General features: G+C 39.3%; 1 protein-coding gene across 1 annotated transcript in view; it reads left to right on the top strand.

Annotated features, from left to right (window-relative positions):
* LOC143269384 (disks large homolog 5-like) overlaps positions 1-20,187 on the top strand; it is a 70,713-nt gene that overhangs the window by 19,380 nt on the left and 31,146 nt on the right. The window lies entirely within an intron of this gene.

Here is a 20,187-nt window from a genome sequence, read left to right as displayed (position 1 = left end):
CTATGAGGTCATTAGTGAAGATGTGACTAGCTCTGGACAGGTCTGGTTGGAGCCACTGAGACCAGGTGAGCTCTCAGATATTGAAAGCAAGCAACTCATGGGAAGAGTACGATGACCCAATCCTTGAATTCCTAGACTGAGGAAAATGGAGTGGCAAGTCTAAGTTCAGTGTTGTCTATGGAGAGGCATCATGAGTGAAATGTAAACACACAGACACACACACACACACACAAACCAGGCATACAATTATGGAGTAGAACATGATGTAGATCACTGCTATGGTGCTTCAACCAGTAAACAAAAGCCAAATGCCTATTTTTCTAGCCACATGTTCCAATCCTCATGCTCTTGAAGAGGTGGCACTGTTATCTTTGGGTACAAGATCCATTAGGAGAACATGAGAACGGCAGGCAAGGGGAGAAATTCAAGAATTGTTGCATCATACAGCTTTGTTATATCCAAACCTCACATTTCTTATCGTGACATCGGTATAAAGAGAAGCCAGGTCATGGTCAGCATGTTCTCCAACCAAATCTCTGGACCTAAGCATGATCCTGGCAACCTCGGACTGATGAAACTTTTGGGTGATCTGTGTCATTTCAGATTTTGAAGCTTTAAGCAAATAAATGTGATTGTCAACTTTATTTCCAAATAGAGTCTTGTGAAGACCAAAAAGTTGAGGACATACTGGAATTTGGGAACAAGGCATGTCCCCTAAACTGATATAAAAACTATTTTAAGAACATAGATGACAGTATTGGGGGTAAAGAAATCAAAGAAGAGAGGTGGTATAGAGAGAGTGGGAAGATACTCAGAGAGTGTGATTGCTCACATGAATCCAGAGATGAGGCAGTAGATCTAGATGGAAAAGTATAAAGGATTGCCCACAAATCCCAGTAATTAGAAAGAGGCCTGGAGTCAGCTGTATAGTTGAGACCTCAGACAGCTTGGTCTTTCTAACAATCAATTGTGGAGCATCACACTTCCGTGAACAGATACCCTGCCCAGGATATATAGTTATTCACCCAGCAAAGACAGAAACCCCTTCTGCATGGTCCTGCCTCTTATCTCACTGATGTCCCATCCAGAGGAAGATTCATGGTCTTCCAAATGCCCTGAGATCAAGCTGACAGGAGACATCACCTGCCTTCCACAATGTTCATCTCAGCCCACTCTTGGTAATTGGATCATGTTCAGGAAATGAACTGGGGGATAAGACTTTGCCTAGCCAGTTCTCAAAGTTCAGGCTTGAGACTCCCCCTCTGTGAATGTCAACTTTCCTGTCTTCTACAGGCAGGGAAGTGTCAGGGGTCTACGGGTTTCTTCTCCTTTTCACATGCTTCGGGTGACCCAAGCCTCCTTGAGCTTATTCACAGTTGCACAGGATACAGCCCGGCTTCAGACTCCCCAAATCTGGCCTCAGCAGCCATGAGAATGGTGGCACAGTCAACATGACTTTTTTGAGACACAGGCTCTCCTAGCACTTGCACTGCAGTCAGTCTTCAATTCTCCTCCTCATTTCCCAATTGGTTGAGATCAAGGCATGAATCACTATTCCAAGCTCCTTTTTTCTATTTCTAAATGTTCAAACATCCAGAAAGATCCAAACTCTAAAATGATTGTGTTCCCAGTCCTTTCCCACAGGCCATTCTTGACCTTTGGAAATCCAGGAGCCAGTGTTGTTTGAGTGGCTACTTCATTCCCAGCCTGAGGCCCAGATCTACAAAGGCAGGCTGTGTGAGATGGAGTTTTCCATGGTGTGATGTCACTGGGGGAGTTCCCACACAGCAGAGCTGACTCAGGCTGCATTGTGAGGCTTGTAAAAGTGACTTTGAGCCTGACAATAGGTACCTGATAATTCCACCATTCCCTGGTCCTTAGATGGCTCCTACCTCAGGGCCTTAATCTGATCATTCCTCCTAGTCTGTAAGTCCACTGCCCTTCAGTGCAGTTGCGGAGGCCTAGACATTCTGATGCAGGAAAGTTGTGGGCCTAAAGCCAGTTTGTGCTCTATGGGGAGATGCTTTTTGGTTTGTTTTTGTTTTATTTATTTATAAAAAAGTATTTTTTTCAAATTTACACACACACACACACACACACACACACACACACACACACACACACACACACACATATGTTGTAACTATAACTGCCAGTCTTCAATCCCATCAAAGACCTGAGAAGGTATATAATGGTACCTGACAAATGGAAGATGGATGCAAGCAACTTTCGGGAATCTTGCAAGAGTAGACCAAGACAGCTGGCAGCCTGGAGAGTCACCTAATGTTTCTCAGCATTGTTGGTGCATTCACATTGGCTACAGGCCTAGAGTAGTTGAAGACTAGATAGTTGTAATTTTCCTTAGTTATGAAAAAAAGGTAAGTTAGATATGAAACCTTATACTCACAAATATAGATAGATAGGATATCTTCTTTAATTTTGCCAAATAGAATAATTATTATAAATAGACTAGATATTGTAATTGTAATTCTTGCTTGATAATCGTTTTGTTATTTGTAATTCCACTAAGGGAAAGTTAAAACCTTCCTTTTTGAAAAAAAAGAAAAGGGTAAGTGCTGTGGGATGTTCTGTAAGTTAAATGTGTTGCTCTGATTGGTTAATAAATAAAACACTGTTTGGTCAATAGCCAGACAGGAAGTATAGGTGGAACAAGCAGGGAGAATTCTGGGAAGTGGAAGGCTGAGGTAGAGAGATGCTGCCAGCTGCTGCCATGAAAAGATGTTAAGATACTGGTAATCCGCCAGTCACGTGGCAACTTGTAGAATAATAGATATGGGCTAATTTAAGAGAGAACTAGATAACAAGAAGTCTGCCATGGCCATACAGTTTGTAAGCAATATAAGTCTCTGTGTGTTTACTTGGTTGGGTCTGAGCAGCTGCAGGACCGGCAAGTGAGAGAGATTTGTCCTGACCGTGGGACAGGCAGAAAAATTCTAGCTACAGGTCCCATTTTTTTAATTGATGCTCACAGTCTGTGCTAATTCTCTTCTATCAGGTTCAGTGTAACTGCATTTATATTCAGGTCTTTGGTCCATTTGGACTTGAGTTTTGTGCATGGACATAGATAATGGATCAATTTGCATTCTTGTATATGTCAACATGCAATTATGCCAGCACCGTTTGTTGAAGATGCTTTCCTTTTTTCATTGTATAATTTTAGCTTCTTTGTCAAAGATCAGGTGTTCATATATCTTTGGGTTAATGCCAAGGTCTTTGAATCATTTGCATTGATCTAAGTGTCTATTTTTATGCCAATACCAAGTTGTTTTTAAAAAATAGCTCTATAGGAGTCCATGAGGTCAGGGATGGTGATGCCAGACATTCCTTCATTGTACAGGATTGTTTTGGCTATCCTAGGTTTTGGTTTTCCATATGAAGTTGAAAATTGTTCTTTGAAGGTCTGTGAAGACTTTTGTTAGGATTTTGATGGGGATTAAATTGAATCTGAAGATTGCCTTTGGTAAGATCGCCATTTTTACTATGTTGATTCTCCCTATCCAAGAGCATATGAGAGCTTTCCATTTTCTGATATCTTCTTCAATTTCTTATATAAAAAACTTAAAGTTCTTATCAGACAGGTTGCCCCAAGGTATTTTATGTTGTTTGTGCCTATTGCAAAAGTGGTTGTTTCTTTGATTTCATTCTCAGCCCAATTATCACTTATAGATAGGAGGGCTACTGATTTTTTTGAGTGTGTTAATCTTGTATCCTGCCACATTACTGAAAGTGTTGATCAGCTGAAGGAGTTCCCTGGTAGAATTTTTGGGGTCACTTATATATACTATCATATCATCTGAAAACAGTGGATGTTTGACTTATTCTTTTCCAGTTTGTATCACATTGATCTCCTTTTTTATCTTATTGCTCTAGCTAGAACTTCAGGTACTATGTTGATAGATATAGAAAGAGTGAACAGTGTTGTCTTATTCCTGATTTTAGTAGAATCCCTTTAAGTTTCTCTTCATTTAATTTGATGTTGGCTGTAGGCTTGCTGTATGTTGCCTTTATTATGTTTATGTATGTTCATTGTAGCCCTGATCACTCCAAGAGTTTTAACATGAAAGGATGTTGAATTTTGTCAAAGGTCTTTTCAGCATTTAATGAGATGATCATGTGGCTTTTTTTCTTTTAATTTATTTATATGGTGGATTCCATTTACAGACTTCCATATGGTGAACCACTGAAACAAAAGAATATGGAAAAATAGGAGGAAGGGTAGATTATTAAATATACTCTGAAAAGAAAAAAGAGAGGATATAGATACTTTAAGATAGAAAGGTAGATTATTTAATCTACTTTTAGAATGGAACTACTAGTTTTAAATATTTCACAATGTATTGGATTTTTGTATATTATATATAAATTATGTATATTGATACAAATTTGAGATTGATTTTGTTAGAAAATACTGTACATATACTTCTATCTTGTTCAGTGTATCATTCCTATACAGTTCATTCACAATGCAATGCAATTTTCAGTTCTTGAAAGTTATTGCCAACTATTTAGGATGATAAAGAAATGCAGGTTAGTAGTTTGTCATTATAATGAAACTTGTAGTCATATTAGCTCTGTCCTCAAGGTCAAGCAGAAATATATTTTAGATAGACAGGTCATCTTAAAGCACTTCAGAGATCTGCATAATATGGCATTTAAGATGATAACATATATTTTTTTTCTTTTTTTATGGCTATGAGGCATGTCTGCTCCTGGGAGCATCAGTCTACTTCAAAGAAGATGATTGGAAGTGAAGAAACTCTATATAGTGTTTATTTGTAGCAAATATTAGCCACTGGGTAAGAAAGTGACCTTACATCAACTGCTGACAGTATGCTTTCCAAAATGGACAAGCGGGACACACAAAAAAGGACGGTTGTACTTTACAAAGACAACGTAGGAAGGCCCTTCAGAAAATCTTGCTTCATAGATGAGTCTCTAAAATATGCTAGGCCTGTAGGCCAAAGATGGATGCCCCAATGTTGCAGAGAAATCTTGAGTGACAGTCTACCAATAAGATGTTTGTGTCATTTCTCACATGTTTTGGAAGTTGCTTAGTTATATTTCTTATATACTGAGTTAATATTATTTCCTTCTCGGGTCTCTGAAGGAGTTGAATATTAGATAGTTATAGTTTTCCTTGTTAAGATATTCAGAAAATAAACTCACTAAAGAGGTGTAAAGTATATAAGTTTGAAAGACATCAAAAGCTAGTTTTCGGTTGGTAATGCAAATTAGGATAGAAGGTGAATTAGACACAGTCGTTGCAACAGTTAATGAAAATAGAGGTCATAAATTAGAAACAGAGCAAAGAGGAGTATAGTGAGGGTTTGGAAGAATGAAAAAGAAGAGAAAATAATGTAATTATAATCTCAAAAATAATGGAAAAGTATTTCATGTCATAAAAAGGAAAATTGTTACACAACACTTGACCCGTTCCTTAAAATGTTAGTTTTTTCTACAAGTTCACATTCTCCCATGGAGCTCTGCAAAGGCACTAAAGGCAAACACCAGTCCTGAAGTCCCTGGTGAATCAACCATTTTATGTTGGACCTCTTCTGTAAGCACAGCCCAGTGCTCTATCATGCCCAGTGAATTGGCCGCAAAGCACTGCTTCTCTCATATATATTTTTATCAGGAAAACCCATCCTTCCTTCATCATCTTCCAGTGGGTGTGTGATACCTCTGCTTGTGATAACCAAGCATCCCCAATGCTTCCTGTGAGACAGTCCATCAGGAAATAATTTCTTTCAGGTATCATTAGATTACATAGCCTGTATTTCAAGGAGGTTTAAGTAAGTGCATGACCTACTTTCCCACTTCTATTGCACTCAGATTGATCTCATCTGTTCTCATAGCCTACAATGCCATGAGCCAAGCTTTGCCAGGAGGTTTCTTTGATCTTTTGAAAGTCTTTTCTAATTCAAGTAGTTGAGAGAAAGAATACTTACTCCCTGACTAAGACAAGCTCTTTTTGCAGTCGATTTCAAGGCTATCAAATGAATGTTCTAGCATGGGTTTTCCTTTTCTTTGTGTAAAGGGTTGAATCTAAGTGGCATCTTCTGTCACCGTTATTCCCAACAGAGAATTACATTCTAATTGTATACAAGTGTACTGGATTTTGGCCTAAGGAATTTTAATGAATACAGCAGTTTCATATATGATCTTAACTTTTTTATGTTCCATAAGACTTCTAACTTATGATTAACTCTATTTTTTTGGCTTTGTGTACATCTTTCCATTTCCAGTTAGAAAACTTTACTTATTTTACCTCTTAAAAAATTTATTTAGTCAGAAAACATATTTGTGAACTTCATGGCAGAGAACTAATATACATTAAATATCTCAACTCATTGAATTCATTATATGTAAATTGCATTTGGCATATAAAGAAACAAACTAAGATGGTGTGTTTGCAAGTTCCTAAAGTATAAAGTTGTTAGATGTTTGTTTGGGGCTGGTTTTAAGCACAACTCACATTTTTTAACAAATGTGCTTTTACACAAGATTTTTAGTTTCACAGTGTCAGAGATCTAACGAATGTCACATTTTAGCAAGTTCTGGGGAAGACAGGGATTACAAAAACTTGGGGTGGGGAAATATGGAGAATGAAACCCACAGAGAAAAGTTTTTTTGTTATGATGTAATTAATATTTTCTAAGGCCCTGTAAAAACTCAGGGAGGCAGAAGTGGTTATAATATCCTGGATGAATAAGGGAAGATCAAGAAGAAGGAGTAAACATGAGGATCTGTTCCCCAAAATACCAAGGATGCATTTGCTGTGCCATAGGAACAAATGAATCTCCCCAATTCTAGCCGAGGAAAGAATTGTGTTGTATTTGAAGGGACAAGCTGTTCCTAGCATTGTTGTGAAACAATTTCAACTTGATTCTTCATCTACAAACTGTAATCTCAGTTTGAAAGAAGGCCAGCTTCAAATCAAAGCACTGAGATGCTGATGCCATCTATGATCTGACTGAGTAAATTTATAAATCGTATAATTATAGATATGAACATGATAGATAGTTTGATCAAAGTAAGTGGAATTTATCCTTCCTGGAGCAAATAAAATAAAAGGCATATTTAAAAAAATTCAGCTGTTCATAAAACAAAAAGTCATGAACATTGAAAAGGGACTTGTATAGAGAAGCATGTGATAATGGTGGAGGGAGTTAAGAGAGGGAAGAGGGTGAGCATAATCAATGCATTATATACACATATGAAATTGTTAAAGGACAAATTTAGTGAAATTTTCAAAAAGAGTACTGAGAGTGGACACTTTCCCTGTTCCTGACCTCGAAGGAAATTCTTTCAGGTTTCCCCATTCAGTATATTGTTGTCTATTGATTTGTCACAGACAGCCATTATTGCATTAGGTATAGTCCTTCTATTTCCAGTTTCTTTATGGGTTCCTTCATAAAAGGACATGGCTTTTCTTACATATTTGTTATGCATCTATTGTGATAAGAATTAAATTTGGATCCTTAATTCTTATTTATGTTATGATGTTGAACTGGAATGAAACCAACTTGATCATTGTGTGTGGTCTTTATAGTGTTTTGTTGGTTTCAAGTTGAAATCATTTTATCAAGGTTTCAAGTTGAAATCATTTTATCGAGAGGATTTTGAATCCTGGTTCATCAAAGAAACTGTTCTATAATTTTCATCTTCTCATGTACCTGTTTTTCATTTCATGGTAATGCTGATTTGCAGAGCAACTTTCAAATCATTCCTTTACTTTATAGTTCATGGAATAATTTGATAAAAAAAGTGGTGATTATTATTTAAAGTTATACTTGAATTGGGGGCTGGAGACTTGGCTCAACAGTTAATCACACTTGCTGATATTGGAGAGTGCCAGTTTTGGTTCCTAGTACCCACATAGTTACACACAACCATCTGTAACTCTAGGTCCAGGAGGTCCAATGTTCCCTTCTGGTTTTTGAGGGCACTAGGCATACTTTTGCTGCACTTACATGCTTGCACATAAGAAAAACACTCATATACACAAAATAAAAGTTGTTGAATTCCATGGTTATTGAATCCAGTCCTAGGTTGATAGTCACTCTGTCTTATCCTCTCTTGGAATCTCATGCTTGGAGGGAAAAAACCTCAAGCCCAGGGCCAGCAAGAGGGAAAAGTATTTCAGGGAAAGTGATTAGCAACTTGTCAGGCCCCCTAGCATGCCAAACTGTAGCTGAGACAATGATGGGTCAATGATGTGTAGAACCACACCTGGACCAGGGCCACTTATCTATGCATAACTCTGGCTCTGAACTTGAACCTAAAGTGTCAGGACCCCCAAATAGAATTTGAGTGGTCAATGGGATTTATTTTTTTTCCTAATGTGGCTATATAGAATAAAACTCCCTTTTCTGATTTCTACTGTTGATTTGGCTCTTTTAATGGAATTATTGAGGATGAGTGGCCAAGAATGGCTTGTTAAGGATGCCAGGGCACAGGTGCTAGCCCTAACTCCAGTAATACCCTTTCAGTTTTATACCTTCTGTCTCCCTTTTCAAATATGATGAAAAACATTTATGCTTTCATTTATGATAATAGTTCTACTTATTTTCTTGTAAATGACAAAATTTCATTGTTTGGTCTTGAATAAAACTACATTGTTTAACAAAAAAAGGAGAAATAGAAGAGGAAGAGTAATAGTAGGAGAAGGTGGATGGATGGATAGGGGTAAATAGATGGATGGATTGACAGAGATAGGTGATGGAAAGTTAGATAGATAGATAGATAGATAGATAGATAGATAGATAGATAGATAAACAGACAGACAGAATACATACAGTTTTTTTAGTCTACACACTGCAGTGGTTATTGAGTCCTCCAAAGCGAGAATGGACTCAGAACGTTTGTCCTTTTTTTCACATTGGTCAGAGAGCTAGATATGGGTGAAGAACTCAGAATTTTTTCTTTCAGCATCTGTAGCCCTTTGAATCTGGACAGTGCTATGATTTCTGATTCCCAGAAATAGCTCTCAAATTTATTTCCATTCCAATTGTCTCTCAGGGATCCCACTTTTTTTATGCTGATATGTGAGGTGGGACAAATACTGGTCATCCAGGGAGCTCTGGCATTCTAGTCTCCCAAGAACCTTTCTAAATAAATGTTCCAGGTTTTGTATAGAGCTCTAGAAGGGGAACAAGGAAACCTGAATACAGCAGATGATACAGAAAGGTTGTGACAAAACAGATTGAGTTCTAGCATGGTGATATGGATTATTATAATGGAGAGGCAAGAGTTTCTGGTCCAGAAATATTAACAGGCTAGATACTCTGAAGATTACATTTAGACCACTTTTTTTCTCAGAGCTGAGGACCAAGCCCAAGGCCTTGTGCTTGCTAGGCAAGTACTCTACCACTGAGCTAAATCCCCATTGCCAAATTTTTAAGGACATATTTTAGAGAAAAGTCAGAAGGAAAGGGAGGATTTAAAACTACCAATGTATGATGCCATGTCATAGGCTTTCCTAGAATGTGATTGACTGATCGAATTTGCCTCTGGGGATGTTATTTTTATCAAGACAGCAAACTTAGTAGGGGGTTCCTAGCATTGAGCTCAGCAGCACAAGGACACCCTATTAAATAACTAGTCTGGAATCCTTTAAGTAAAGTGGAGATGCAGCAAGCTGATGGAATGAAATGTAGAAGTGCCTGCAGTTGAAAGGTCAGGATGAGATGGGTCACTCCAGAATGGTAATCAAGAAAAGTCAGAATAAGGAAAATTAAATATAGGAGGAAGTCTGACAATGTGTGAGAAAAGTCTTTATTTGTTAATGCTTTGGTGATTGCCATCACACATAATCCTCGGGAGTATAAAAATAGTACAATGGGATCCTTCTTTGAGAAAACATGTCCACATTTGATATGATATTGTATATTAAGTTCAAGTCTCTGAAATCTTGTAAGAAAAAAAATGGAACATCATGGACCATGTTTCTGGAAAAAGAAATAGAGAAGAATTACTGAAGCAGATTTTGGTTGGAAATATGCTAAACATATATATGTACCCATACATACATATACACAAAATCATGAGAAACAAAATCAGTAAAACAATCCAGACAGGAGTCCAATGGTGTCTGAATATTGATAGACACAATTATCTTGATGCCTACACTATCCACTTAATTCTAAATTCAGGCTGTCAACAAGGACAGTGCTCTTCTGATGAGGATGACCTCAGGGCTCTCTTTCTGCCCTTATTCATGGGGCTGTAGATGGCAGCATTCAGCATTGGAGTGAACACACTGTTTACATCACCAAACCTACTGTAATTCTCTATGTTGATGTGTAAGAGAAGAACTGAGGCAAACTGACAGTCATGTCCCAAATAGCAGGCAGACCAGCTTTCAAGCACCACATGCAAATCATGGTTATCTGAAATATCAAGAGTATGAATATAGCCTCAGCGCAGTTTCCAGTGGTCTTTTGTCACCATCAGCTTTCTGGCTCTGTGTTTTAGAAATTATGTAGACAAAAGAAATTACCTCAATAATTTTCATGTATAAAAAGCAACAGTCAGATTCATGAGGCAGTACTGCCTAGATTCATTTAATTATATTTCACATGGGAATATAATCAGTCAAATAAGAACACTAACACTTTCTTCACAATTCCTCCCAACACATAATCATATTTTATATAAAACCTGATAGCTCTGAAATGCTTGTAGCATATTACAACACTTGAAATAAAACAGTATCTTCTGGGCAGGACAGGACTACTGCACTCATGAGCTCCAAGGTCAAGCGGTCAACATTCTAGTATGGAAGAGAAAGGGGCTCACTGCCCCCACCCCTAACTGAGAAGCTGGTGGTAGTTGGTGGCTTTTGGAGGAGGAAGAGTCAGTTTACTTTAGGGTGCTGATGCCAGGTGGTTTGAACAAACTCAGCGATGACTCTAACACATGAGCATATGGGCATGCAGTGTTGCCCTAGATAGATGATTTAAAACAAAACAAGATAGCCGGGCGGTGGTGGTGCACGCCTTTAATCCCAGCACTCGGGAGGCAGAGGCAGGTGGATCTCTGTCAGTTCGAGGCCAGCCTGGGCTACCAAGTGAGTTCCGGGAAAGGCGCAAAGCTACACAGAGAAACCCTGTCTCGAAAAATCCAAAAAACAAACAAACAAACAAAAAAAAAAACAAAAACAAAAAAACAAAACAAAAAAAAAAAAAACAAGAGGCATGGATTTAGTAATGTTGGGATTAGCAGAGTGGATCAGGGCCCAGTTCAGAGGAATAAGGGGTAATATGATCAAAATACACTGTATGCATAGATGAAATTCTCAAAAGAATTTTAAAACTGAATTATTTAAAAGTTTGCAGTTCAATAGCATTAAAAATCTGATACAAACTTTTATCTTTTTTATTTTATAATTTAATTTAATTTTACATATCTGTCATGGATTCCTCTGTCCTCCCTCCTCCCAGCCCCCACTCCAATCGACCCCCTATTCCCATCTCCTCTGGGGCAAGGACTCCCCTGGGATTCAGCTCAGCCTGGTATATTCAGTCCAGGCAGGTCCAGTCCCCTCCTCCCTTCACCCAGGCTGAGCAAAGTGTCCCAGCATAGGCCCCAGGCTCCAAAAAGCCTGATCATGCACTAAGGACAGGTCCTGGTCCCACTGACTGTGGGCCTCCCAAACAGTTCAAGCTAATCGACTGTCTCACTTATCCAGAGTGCCTAATCCAGTTCCATGGGGGCTCCTCAGCTATTGGTTCATAGTTCATGTGTTTCCACTAGTTTGGCTATTTGTCCCTGTGATTTTTCCAACCATGGTCTCAACAACTTTCATTCATACAACCACTCCTCTTTCTGGGGCCTGGCCATGGATCTGTGCATCCACTTCCATCAGTCATTGGATGAGAGTTCTACCACGAGTGTTAGGGTGTTTGGCCTACCAGAGTAGGTCAGTTCCGGCCAGTAGTCTTTTGTGGAGGTATCTTTGTGGATTTCTGGGGACTGCTCTAGAACTTTGCTTCTCCCTATTCCCATGGGGTCTTCATTTATCATGGTCTCTCTTTCCTTGTTCTCCCTCTCTGTTCTTGATCCAGCTGAGATCTCCTGCTCCCCTAAGCTCTCTTTCCCCCAACCCTTGCCCTTCATTACTGCCTCTCACATCCAGTTTGCTCATGTAGATCTCATCCATTTCTCTGTCATTAGGCGATCCCTGTCTTTCTTAAGGTCCTCTTTTCTAAGGAGCCCCCCTGGAGTTGTAACAGTCTAGTCATCCTTTGTTTTACATCTAGGATCCACCTATGAGTGAGTAAATACCATGCTTGTCTTTCTGAGTCTGGGTTACCTCACTCAGGATGATTTTTTTCTAGATCCATCCATTTGCCTGCAAACCTCATGATTTCATTGTTTTTCTCTGTTTAGTAGTACTCCGTTGTGTATATGTACCACATTTTATTTCTCTATTCTTCAGTTGAGAGTCATCTAGGTTGTTTCTAGGTTCTGGCTATTACAAATAATGCTGCTATGAACATAGCTGAGCATGTGCCTTGTAGTATAATTGAGCATTCCTTGAGTATATGCCTAAGAGTGGTATAGCTGGTTGTTGGGGGAGATTGATTCTCAATTTTGTAAGAAAGTGCCGTATTGCTTTCCAAAGTGGCTGTAAAAGCTTGCATTCCCACAAAAAGTGGAGGAGAGTTACCCTTGCTCCACATCCTCTCCAGCATAAGTTGTCATTAGTGTTTTTGACCTTAGCAATTCTAACGGGTTAAGGTGGTATCTCAGAGTCATTTTTATTTGCATTTCCCTGATGATTAGGGATGTTGAACAATTCCTTAAATGTCTTTCAGCCATTTGAGCTTCTTCTGTTGAGAATTCTCTGTTTAGCTCTATAGCCTATTTCTTAATTGGACTGGTGGGCATTTTGATGTCTAATTTCTTGAGTTCTTTATATATTCTGAATATTAGCCCTCTGTCAGATGTGGGGTTGGTGAAGATCTTTTCCTATTCTGTAGGCTGTGACTTTGTCTTGTTGACTATGCCCTTTTCTCTACAAAAGCTTCTCAGTTTCAAGAGGTCCCATTGATTAATTGTTTCTCTCAGTGTCTGTGCTACTGGTGTTATATTTAGGAAGTAATCTCCAGTGCAATGTGTTCAAGACTAGTTCCTACTTTCTCTTTTATCAGATTCAGAGTAACTGGATTTATGTTGAGGTCTTTGATCCACTTGGACTTAAGTTTTTTGCATGGTGACAGATATGGACCTATTTGCAGCCTTCTACATGTTGACATCCAGTTATGCCAGCACCATTTATTGAAGATGCTTTCTTCTTTCCATTGTACAGTTTTGGCTTCTTTGTCAAAAAGTATATGTTCATAGGTATGCAGATTAATGTCAGGGTCTTCAATTCCATTCCATTGGTCCACATGTCAGTTTTTAAGCCAGTACCAAGCTGTTTTTATTACTGTATCTCTATAGTAAAGCTTGAGGTCAGGAATCGTGATGCCTCCAGAGGTTGTTTTATTGTACAGGATTCTTTTGGGTTTTTTGTTTTCCCATATGAATTTGAGGATTGTTCTTACAGGTCTATGAAGAATTGTGTTGGTATTTTGATGGGGATTGCATTGAATCTGTAGATTGCTTTTGGTAAGATTGCCATTTTTACTATGTTAATCCTGCCTATCCATGAGCATGGGAGATCTTTTCATTTTCTGACATCTTCAATTTCTTTTTTCAGGGACTTAAAGTTCTTGTCATACAGGTCCTCCACTTGCTTAGTTAGAGTTACCTCAAGGTATTTTATATCATTTGTGGCCATTGTAAAGGGTGATGCATCCCTGATTTTCTTCCCAGCCTGTTTGTCAATTGTATATAGGAGGGCTACTGATTTTTTTTAGTTAATCTTGTATCCTGCTACATAGCTAAAGGTGTTTATAAGCTGTATGAGTTCCTTGGTTGAATTTTGGGGGTCACTTATGTATACTATCATGTCATCTGCAAATAGGGGAAGTTTGACTTCTTCCTTTCCAATTTGTATCCCCTTGATCTCTTTATGATGTCTTATGCTCTGGCTAGAATTTCAAGTACTATATTGAATAAGTATGAGGAGAGAGGACCACTTTGCCTTGTTCCTGATTTTAGTGGAAGCGCTTTGAGTTTCTCTCCATTTAATTTGATGTTGGCTGTTGGCTTGCTGTAAATTGCCTTTATTATGTTTATGTATGTTCCCTATATTCTTGATTTCTCCAAGACCTTTATCATGAATGGGTGTTGGATTTTGTCAAATGCCTTTTCAGCATCTAGTTAGATGATCATGTGTTTTTTTTTCTTTCAGTTTGTTTATATGGTGTATACTTTGATGAACTTTCCTATATTGAACCACACTTGCGTCCCTGGGATGAAGCCTACTTGATCATGGTGGATAATTGTTTTGATGTGTTCTTGTAGTCTGTTTGCCAGTATTTTATTGAGTATTTTTGCATCAATGTTCATTAGGGAGATTGGTCTGCAGTTCTATTTCTTTGTTGCATCTTTGTTTGGCTTAGGAATCTGGGTAATTGTAGCCTCATAGAAGCAGTTTGATAATGTTCCTTCTGTTTCTATTGTGGGGAACAATTTAAAGAGTATTGGTATTAAATCTTCCTTGAAGATCTCGTAGAATTCTGTGCTGAAACCCTCTGGTCCTGGGCTTTTTTTGGTTGGGAGACTTTTAATGACTGATTCTATTTCCTTAGGGGTTATTGGACTATTTAAATAGTTTATCTGGTCTTGATTTAACTTAGGTATGTGGTACCTATCCAGAAAATTATCCATTTCTTTTAGATTTTCCAGTTCTCTGGAGTAGAGGTTTTTGAATTATGACCTGATGATTTTCTGGATTTCCTCAGTGTTAGTTGTTATATGTCTCTTTTCATTTCTGATTTTGTTAATTTGGATGCTCTCTCTCTGTCTTTTGGTTGGTTTGGATAAGGGCTTGTGTATCTTGTTGATATTCTCAAAGAACCAACTCTTTGTTTCATTAATTGTTTGTATTGTTCTCTTTGTTTCTATTTTATTGATTTCAGCTCTCAATTTGATTATTTCCTGACATCTATTCTTCATGGGAGACTTTGCTTCTTCTTGTTCTAGAGCTTTCAGGTGTGCTGTTAAGTCACTAGTGTGAGATTTCTCCAACTTCTTTATGTGGGCATTTAGTGCTATGAATTTCCCTCTTAGCACTGCTTTCATAGTGTCCCATAAGTTTGGGTATGTGGTGTATTCATTTTCATTGATCTCTAGGAAGTCTTTAATTTCTTTCTTTATTTTTTCCTTGATCCACTGATGATTCAGTTGAGCATTATTCAGTTTCAATGAGATTGGAGGCTTTCTGTAGCTTTTGTTGTTGAAATCTAACTTTAAACCATGGTGGTCTGATAGAACACAGGAGATTATTCCAATTGTTTTGTATCTGTTGAGATTTCCTTTGTGGCTAAGTATGTGGTCAATGTTAGAGAAGGTTCCATGGGGTGCTGAGAAGAAGGTATATTCTTTTTTGTTAGGATGGAATGTTCTGTAGATATTGAATAAGTTCATTTGAGTCATAACATCAGTTAAGTCCTTTATTTTTCTGTTAAGATTTGATTTGGCAGATCTGTCCATTGGTGAGAGTGGGGTGTTGAAGTCTCCCACTATTAATATGTGGGATTTCATATGTGATTAAGCTTTAGTAATTTTTCTTTTACATATGTAGGTGCCCTTGTGTTTGGGGTTTAAATATTCAGAATTGCAAATTCATCTTGGAGGATCTTTCCTGTGATGAATATTTAATGCCCTTCTTGATCTCTTTTGATTGATTTTAGTTTGAAGTCTATTTTGCTGGATATTAGGATGGCTACAGCTGCTTGCTTCTTAAGACCATTTGATTGGAAAGACTTTTCCCAGCCTTTTATTCTGTGGTAGTGTCTATGTTTGAATTTGAGGTGTGTTTCTTGTATGCAGCAGAAAGATGGGTCCTGCTTTCGTATCCATTCTGTTAGCCTGTGTCTTTTTATAGGTGAATTAAGTCCACCTTATTAAGGGATATTAATGGCCAGTGATTGTTCACTCCTGTTATTTTTTGGTGGTAGTGTGTGTATACTTCTCTTCTTTGGGGTTTATTGCTGTGGTGTTATCTATTGTCTGTGTTTTCGAGGGTGTATCTGACTTTCTTAGATTGGAATTTTCCTTCTAGTGCTTTCTGTAGGGCTGGGTTTGTGGATAAGTATTGTTTAAATCTGGCTTTGTCTTGGAATGTTTTGTTCACTCCAATCACTCCATTATGATTGAAAGTACTGCTGGGTATATTAGTCTAGGCTGGCATTCATGGTCTCTTAGCATCTGCATTATATCTGTCCAGATGGATCCTTCTGGCTTTCAAAGTCTCCATTGAGAAATTGGGTGTTATTCTGATGGATTTGTCTTTATTATTCACTTGGCCTTTTTCCTTTTGTCGCTCTTAATAATCTTTATTCTGTACATTTAGTTATTTAATTATTATGTGGCGAGAAGACTTTTTTGGGTGTGTATGGTCTGTTTGGGGTTCTATAGGTTTCTTGTATCTTCATAGGCATTACCTTCTTTAAGTTGGGAAAGTTTTCTTCCATGATTTTGTTGAATATATTTTCTGTGCCTTTGAGTTGGTATTCTTCTCCTTCCTCTATCCCTATTATTCATAGGTATGGTCTTTTCATGGTGTCCCAGATTTCTTGGACATTTTGTTTTATAATATTTTTGGCATTAGTATTTTCTTTCACTGACAAATCCATTTCCTCTATTGTATCCTCTACACCAGAGATCCTCTCTTTCATCTCTTGTATTTTGTTGGTTATGCTTACATCTGAAGTTCCCATTCATTTACTTAGATTTTCTATTTCCAACATTCCCTCTGTTTGTGTCTTTATTGTTTATTTCCCTTTTCAGGTCTTGGACTGTTCCCCTTACCTGTTTCATTGTTTTTTCATGGTTTTCTTTTAAGGGATTTATTGTTTTCTTCTGTTTTGTCTTTTCCTCTAGTTTCTTTTTTATAGCATTCTTCCCTTTTTTTGTTTGACTTTTCATTTTCTTTATTGATATCCTCCACATTTTTGTTTATCTTTTCCTCAATTTCATTTTTGATTTTTTTCTTTAAAAGCCTATAGCATCTTCATGATGTTATTCTTAAGGTTGCTTTCTTCTGCTTCTTCCACTTTGTGATGTGCAGGTCTAGCTGTTGGAGGAGGGCTAGGTACTGGTGATGCTGTATTGCTCTTCATTTTGTTGTATGTATTTCTGCCTTGATATCTGCCCATCTCCTCGTGGAGTCATTCTTGGTCTTATCAGCTCTCTTGGTCCAGTCAGAGATGATAGATTCTGCTTTTCAGGAAGCCTCTCTTGGTCCAATAAGAGGTGGCAGATTCTACTTCTCAGAAAGCCACTCTTTGTCTAATCAGGGCTGGCAGATTCCCTGTCTCCTGAGTTTATTCTAGGTCCAATGATGGCTCTCTGTCCAATGAGAGCTGTCTCTTTCTCTGGGCTGGATGGGAGCTCTCAGGGGTAGATGGGAGCTTTCTGGGCTAGATGGGATCTCCCTGGGCCAAATCGGAGCTCTCTAGGTCAGATGGGAGCTCTCTGGTTCAGATGGGATCTCTCTGGGCTGGATGGGAGCTCTCTGGGCCAGATGGGAGCTCTGGGCAAGATGGAAGCTTGGGTCTGGTCTCTAAGTCTCAGGAAGTAGCAGGAGTCTCAGGCTGATGGGTGTGGGGGCAGGGCATGTAGATTTCAGGGTCTACTGGGGGCATCTTGGAGAAGGAGATCCTTGCCAAGGGGGCCCTGCCTGCTGGCCTGCAACTGGGGCTGAGTTGGGCAGGTCTTCTCTGGGAACGCCTTGTGCCTAGGGATGGAACCTAGGAGCAGTCTCCCTAGGTATGACCCCAGACACTCACCTCTGGTCCGGATGGGAGCTGGGGACTCATCTCCAATTACCAGGAAGTGGGGGAGGGTTTCAGGTATATGGGTGTGGGAGCAGGGTATATAGATGTAGGGTCCGCTGGGGTGTCTCTAGTTGGGATGGGAGCTCTGTGTGGAATGTGAGCTGGGGCCTGGTCTCTTGCAGGACATTTACCCACCAACCCCACAGCTCCTCAGAGTTTTCTTGAGTGTGAGCAGCATAAAATATTAGATAGAAGGATTTAGATTGTGGAGATAAACAGATAGAAAATATAGGATAGCTCGAGAGTGCCTGGAACCTATTCCAAAGAACCCTGACTGTCTCTGCCCTAAGGTATTTATAGAGACACCAAGGGGTGGAGCAAAAGACCTCCCGCTCCGAGCACAGCCAAGTGCGGACCATCTCAGAAGCTTGCACTTGACCAGTAGTCCAACCATCCTCTCTATGCAGGCATGCTGGGTAAAGCCATGAGGAACCTGAAAACAGGCTCCCACAGTCTCTAAGTCAGGAAGTGGTGGGGGGAAGGTGTCTTGGGCAGATGGGTGTGGGGGCAGGGCATGTAGATTGCAGGGTCTGCTGGCAGGTCTTGGAGAAGGAGAAACTTCCCTCAGAAGCCCCACTGGATGGCCAGCAACTGGGGCCAAGTTGGGCGGGTCTTCCCCAGGAATGGTTAGTGCCTAGGGATAAGACCTAGGGGCAGGCTTCCCTGTGTATGACCCCAAACACTCACCTTTAGGCTGGATGGGAGCTGTGGACCAGATGGGAGCTGGTGGCTGGTCTTTGTTTCAGTTTCTTAATGTAATTTTGGGGACTATCAACATCATCTCCACCACCTATTTCCAGCCTCTAAGCACAGATGTGTCAGGCATCCCAGGCTGGACCTTGCCTGCTCAGTGAGAAGGCAAAAGAAATAGGGCAATGAATGTTCTAGCTCAGCCTAGGGTTTTTAATGTGGACTGGCATTGCAGAGGTACTTGTATAAGAATGGGAATTCATTGTCCACATGTTACAACCAGTGATGGTCACAGTACAGAAAAGGAGTGGTGGGAAGGAGCCATAAAAATTTCCAGTTTTCTCTGCAGTTTGGGTTGCCAATGTGCAATCAATTAATCAATTATAGGTGATCATTAAGTGTCCTGAGTGGCCATTTCTTGGGCTCCACAGACTAGGATCCTTGGCCAAGTAATTGACCCATCCCTATTCAAACTTACATCTACACCCAGAACAGAGATTCTATTCTCCTGTCCAGGGGCCCTTTTAACAGGCCTTCATAACTACTTTTAACTTTCCTCCTTCCTAAGGCACCAAGAATCACTCATCATCAGAGATGAGAGCTCCCAAAATGCTTTTGGCATATTTGGCTTCTGTCAAGGATGAAACTTCTCAGAGTCCCAGTGATACTTCTGACTGTTAGTTAAGAAAGCAACTGCTTGCTTTTCTTTGTGGTTTCTTTTTACCCTAAATTTTCTGGATGATTTCTACCTCCAGTTCCTTTCCTTCCTCCATCTGAAGGTTTAACCCTAACTGCCATTATGGGATAGAGGCAGTGACAGGTTTGTCTTCCAACTGAATTTGAGTTATCAGGTGGAAGTGTTAGGATACCCTTCCAGAGGGCCACTTGTCAAGACAAAACTCTCCATTGTAGACAGGAAAGGAATTGCTTTACTGGTGTTTGGGAAGGACTAAAATGTCCAAAGTCTATAAGACATTCTAGATGGGCTTGCAATAGCCTCCATCTATTAGACATTTCACTTTATATTCTACAGTTTGTTTCCAGAGTCACGAACCCACAAACAGCACTGACATCCTTTCATAGCTGTTTCATCAGCCAAAAGTCACAATGAAGCCCTCCCCAGTTGCTTCTGGATAGGGAGAGAAAATGTATTTAGCATCAATTAATTAGGAGGTTAAAACAATCATTAGCCTGTCTTCCTTGATATGAGCCAGTGCTTAGGGAGCCAAGGTCTTAAGTGTCACATCTTGGCAACATCATTTATCAAGAAGAATATATTAGTGAGGTTTGTTGTCTAAATAACATTTCATATGGACTTACATGTAATGGCTGTGGAGTGTGATCTCTTGAGATGTTACCAATTTTCTTAACCGTTGGTTAAACACTCTTCCTAGTGTTCAAGACTATGTGGGTGGTCAAAATTAGTCTTTCTTTATGTCCTATCAAGGCCAGTTAAGCAACTAGTCTTCAGGGGTCACTTGGGTGTGAAAGGAACCACAGAGTCTTCTAGTCTGTCTTT

Source organism: Peromyscus maniculatus, chromosome 18, assembly GCF_049852395.1.
Source record: "Peromyscus maniculatus bairdii isolate BWxNUB_F1_BW_parent chromosome 18, HU_Pman_BW_mat_3.1, whole genome shotgun sequence".
NCBI classification, from domain to species: Eukaryota; Metazoa; Chordata; class Mammalia; order Rodentia; family Cricetidae; genus Peromyscus; species Peromyscus maniculatus.
The sequence above is the reverse complement of the archived record's forward strand: the minus strand, read 5'-3'. Positions and strand labels throughout refer to the sequence as shown.